Here is a 6000-nt window from a genome sequence, read left to right on the forward strand (position 1 = left end):
AGTTTTTAAAACATAGAGACGAGTGCAGCTGTTTCCAGTAATATGTTTTAGTTATACGGGGCTGCTGAAGTAGATGAATATTGTTGGGGCTATTTAGCTTTTTCCCATGCCTACTAGCAAACCAAAAAAAAAACAACTTTTATTATTGAGTAAACAGCAACTACAAGCATTCAAAAGAACTTTTAACCCATTTTTGCTAAAGATGACCAGCACACCTGCTAAGAGTACACCATAGTGGATATGCGTGTTTTCCTACTTTGCTTTCTTTATAAGCAACGCCTTATATATTTATTTCTGCGCTATAATTATCGTTTGTTTTCTTAAGTGGCATTTCGGTGTTATGTATTGGCACAATCAAGACTCAAAATAAGATAGTGTCATCGATGCGGTATATTTTATACCACTTTCATCTCACATTAATTGCTTTCTATCTCAAAATAGCAGGAGTAGTTTCCTCACAACTTTTCTCGTATATTCTGTAATGAAGGCCTCCTTGACTAATAAAATTCCAGCAGGGATGTAAAAAAAAAGGTTTGGTCATAAAGTCTTTTCCTAATTACAAAGTTTATTGTAAAAAAAATGGTGTATAGTTGTTTCGATATATTGTAAAGACATTATAAAGTTTTTCTATAAAACCACTTATGTCCGTTAATTTTAATGTGAGCACCTTTAGTTGTTCGAAGAATGTCCGGGTGGTATTCTAATTTCTGCCAAATATTGCCCAAATATTTCGACTGTCACACTTAATAAAACCTTTGTGACTGTAAATTTGATTTTATCTGTATTTTCAACTGGAGGTGAAAACACTGTCTTTCATGTACCCCAAAATTGAATATGAACATGAATGGCTGATTTTAATTCATGGAACCAAGTTTTGATTGACTTTTTCCTTCATTGGCGTCATTTTAATAATAATCGGATATAAAATTACTATTTCTGCATTATTTATGCTCTTTGTTGGACTAAAAAGAATTAAGAACACTGCTATTCCATAATAAAAATTGTAAAGTATTATATTCAATAATTCTTTTACAATTATTTATTTTACTATTAAGAACGATTTTATGACCACTATATTAATTAAGGGAGATATTTATTGTTACGAATTTGTAATGTTGCTTCCCAGCATGAATAATTTCATCATAAGAAAGACCGTTTTACAATCAGCTCTATTCGATGCTGATCGGATCAATAAACCCCGGGCTTGGCGACAAAATTGATAATACTGAAATTTACGGAATTACAGAATTTTGGTGATAAGCCAATAGGAACCGATATATGCCTTATTGTTCTAGAACCTTCTCTGCCTGGTTCGATGAACTATAAAAGCTGGAGGTTGTCGTGGAAAGAGTCAACGGCGAATAGTTGGATCAGTCCAGTGAATAGCAAGCGTTGTGCGGAGCTCAAGCGATTGCTAAATTGAGCTGTGGGCCAAGTTATGTTATTGTGGAAGTTTTATTTATTGTAGAAGAATATCCGAGTCGTGTGTGGAGTGGCCAATCTTGTAGTAGTGAGTCGGCAGTTGGATACATCGAAAGCGAGGAGACAGTGGAAAATTGCAGGCGTTTGGAGAGACCGTAGATTGAAGCTACGTAGATTCCCTCATCCTGCTGAATTCTGTTTGGCCGCATTGTGTGCTGTGGTTTTTATTACTACCGCTTACTACTTGTGGGCTACTGTTTGCTGTAGTGTGTTGAGTATTCTTGTCTTTGTGTTTAATAAAAGTCGTCGTTCGTAATTGAAATCTCCTGATTGTTTTCACACCATACACCCACTACGAGCGAACCCGGTGACTTTACGGACTTAGTGTAATTAAAGTTTAGTAGCAATATTATTTGGAAAAACCAATGTGAGAGTTATATCTTCAACACTGCCGAATGCTGACACAATCTGACACTTTTATATTTAACCTTATATAGTGAAAATAATAAAGCATACATTTTGGAACTCTTCTTATCGTCCCATTAGGGTCAAAATTTAAGGTTTTGATGTCGGGAATACACATTAAAAATCATTTATTATGCTTTGGAGATGCTATGTTTATATATATAAAGAACAGTCTCTATAGTTGATGGATGTTATAAGGAAAAACATATATTTTTACTTCAAGAATAAATATTGGATGCTAAAATTCACTCACCTAGCTTGTTGCGATTATGAGTTATCGATTTGACACATGAACGATTAGTTAGATTGGTCATTCTGCAAATGTGGTTCAAAATTTGATACAAATCTAGAATTTAAAAAATAAAACTGCAAACTCTAGCAAACTACACGATACCTTTTTAGTTATTAGGCTCATATACAAGTTTTGAACATCTAGATAGACTTTGTAAAAAAAGTATTTGATCAGAATTTGCAGGAAATGAACAATTTTGGTTTAAAAACCATTTACAAAATTTCATCAGTCATGGTTCTTTTTTTAATTCTTTTTAGAAAAATCAGTAAAATGTGCAATTTTATAAAAAAAAATGATGAATTTTTTGATAATTAGCACTCTTTTTTGTAAAAACAACCTTCAAAAATATGTTCATTTTCTGCATTGGGTGAATTATTGATTATAGAGATCAATTGATCAAGAGAGATTTAAAAAATATTTAATGAGCCCCTTAAGCTGGTAACATTTCTTTAACTCGGAGATTAAAAAGAAATTAAAAGGGAAAATATCAAATAAGAGTAAGAAGATTGGTAGAGGAAAAAGGAAAATGCCATTTTGTGATTTTCTTTACGTTGGAATAGGTTGTTCTTATTGCAGCTTATTAGACCGTTTCTATCCAATTTTTTCACTAGTTTAGAGAGCGAGTTCGCAAATTGTACAGACTAACTCTATGGCAAAAGATACCGACGTGCTCTGATTGGTTTAAGCCTTGGCATCTTTTTGGCATTGTTTTGCACTCATAATAGTGTAGTTATCGCTTATTTGGCTCAAACCTTGCAAAACTGTGCCAAGCTGTTTCCGATCTTTGTTGACATTCTTGAATCCATTCCTAAAATATGTGTTATAGAAATGCAAGAAATAAGTATTCAAAAGAAATGTATAAACTATATATATATTTATAAATCTTAATATGAAGTTAATAACAAATATCAAGATTAATAATTAGATTGTTAATAACTGTATGAATCTAAAAATCTTAACAAATATAGCATATTTGCAAATAGCCATCTTATGGTAATAATTTGCATACGAAATTAATAAATAAATATGTCCTTGTGTTATTTTATTTTGCACGAATATTCAATAAGAATTATAATGATTTCTATTCCGTTTAATGTCATCTAAATATGTTAATAAATATAGTATATTTGCATATAAATATTTTATGGTAAGGATTTTAACGTTAAACTTTAATAAAAAAAAATGGCCGATCATTTCCCATAAAATAAAAGCTTAATTTTCAAGTCTTATTTTAATAATACTTCACTGAAAAATTGCTATCTGTGCTAATTCTTTATTTACAAGATCTGAAATACGAAAAATAGCTCTATTCTCATCAATCTCAATTACTTTATAATTATATTTCTCTGGAAGATTTAATTTCACCATTTGAAAAATGGCAGGCAAAAAAGTACGTAGAAAGTAAACAATGCAACAGGGTTGCAGCAGCTACAGCATAAAAAGTCTGTGCAAAAGAAATCGACCAATCAGAGCACGTCGGTATCCTTTGCCATAGAGTTAGTCTGTACAATTTGCGAACTTGCGTTTAGAGACGCTTCACAATGTGTGTTGAATACAGTTACAGTTATTCCGTGTTAGAAACCTGATAGCTCATGTTTTTGATTTTGACAAGCCGCAATGCTTCGGGAAGTGATAAAAGATTTCCTTGTCTTAACTACGAATGCAAAATCCGAGAAATAAATAGTTTAATATGCAGTCGGTCAAAATCGTGAATTACTAAGAAGAAGATAAAAAACTGTAAACATTGTACTTTGTTCTAATTTTGTACTTTGCGTGTCTTTTTTCAGCCGATTGAACCAGAATTTGAAGCAAAGTTTGATGATTTTCAGTATGAAAATCACATAACAAATTTCATTTATTTAAATCTTTGCGTTTTTGATTATCGTATTTACATGCCTGCGGAAGTACTGACAGACAATCACTTGATGGATTTGATTTGAAATATAATACCGATCTAGATTTTTGATGTTAAATTTGTATACTAAATTTTACCAATTGTAATCAATTTAACCTAACTTTTAACAAAGAAATTTTTTAGATTGACCTAGATGATCAATCTAACTCTTTGCATTGTTTAAGTTATTTTGTTTATTTGCACTCTGACATATAGACAAAGAAATTTTCTCTTAAAGGATTTCTTTTAAAATCTATAAATTTGCTGTAAAGATTTCATACTAAAATTCATCTATCTAGCTCAAAGCATGTTTGAGTTACATTATTCACGGACATACATACTTTCAAAAATATATTTTTCAGACTCAGAAACTTCTGAAAGGTAAAGATTCGTCAAAATTTTGAGTTCAATTTTTTGACAATTACAATACTTTTTCTTTGTATATTTAGTGTAGGTTTTCAAAAATTCAATGATCGTTTCACAGGATTTCATAAAATGTAACCTTCTATAATATCAAAATCTTTATTTTGATGCCATTTTGAGTTTCTATTTTTTTGCCATAAAAGAAAATATTTTGCAAATTTCTAAATAATATGTGTTAGAAAGTTGTTAAATTAATGTTATTACTGTTGAAAGAAATATTAGTTACTTTAGAATCAATATAGCTTCATCAAAAATTTATCCAGTTTTCAACGCTGCTTTGTTCAAAAGCACATATGACATAAAAGTTCAATATTCTTGTTTTCATAAAGAGAAATTTTAACATTCCGTTTAAAACAAATGCTATACTTCATGAATGAATTCTAAAACAATATGTATCTTTTTTTACCTAAATTTTTAAAAATAAAACTTTTGCAGTGTAATGCAAAATACATACGACTTTCTAAATTAATCCATTATAATCCATTTTACAAGTCATTTTTATCAAATATATTTACAAACCAAAACTATTTTAAAATGCATGCGAAAGATATCCTGTATTTTTCATTTCCATCATTCTAGTTTCTACAGTGGGAGGCGTCATTCAGGACAGTGACATTTATAATTTCGTCCTGTTTGCTTTTTTTAGAAAGAAACAATTTTTTTAACGTGGGAATAAATGCAGCTGTGACAGCAGATTTTTGAACGGACAATCTGCTACGGAGGATCTTTGTAGCGTTTTTTATATTGGCTTATGAGTAAACAGGAAAGGACAAAAAATAAAACCATTATTCTTCCCTAAATATAGTATGCAAAGAACTTTGATTCTCTTTTCCAAATGACACTCACCAACTCAGTTTACAATTCTGTAGATATGTATGTGCCTTTTCTTCAACGCTTGAATTCCTAGGTTTCTTTCTTCCTTATTTAACATTTAGATTGAAACATTTTGTGACATGCTGAAATGTATTTCAAAAGCCACCTATTTACTATTCTGTCACTTTGATTGCATATATGGAAATTTTTACGGATTCTTCTTAAATCCTCTTTCATTTTTCTTAGCAGTTTTTAAAAATTTATAGAAGTTTGATTGTAAGAATATATAAATCTTGATCATTGTACTCGACGCCAGATTTAACCTCAATGAGACACTAGATATGGATAACTTTATACGTCCATTTAGTGCACAGGACTTACTATTATTGGACTTACAAGTTCAGTGGATTATTAGTGCAGAATAAGAAGAACTAAAATTCCAGAGCATGATGCCATAAACTATGTTGAGAGGGTAAAAATCATTGGAAATGCATTCAGGTTTCGACATCTCTCTCTGGAACGATCAAAATATTGTAAAAACTACAAAAAGATTTATTTAATTATTACCAGAATTGTTGTCTGGCGACCGCTGACGTCATTGCGCAATCTACAACGGTTTAAAAACGATTTCTGGATGTACTCGAAGATATCAGGTATGTTTTGGATATACAGGAGATTTTGGAGATACGGA

The sequence above is a fragment of the Argiope bruennichi genome, chromosome 4, assembly GCF_947563725.1.
Source record: "Argiope bruennichi chromosome 4, qqArgBrue1.1, whole genome shotgun sequence".
NCBI lineage: Eukaryota > Metazoa > Arthropoda > Arachnida > Araneae > Araneidae > Argiope > Argiope bruennichi.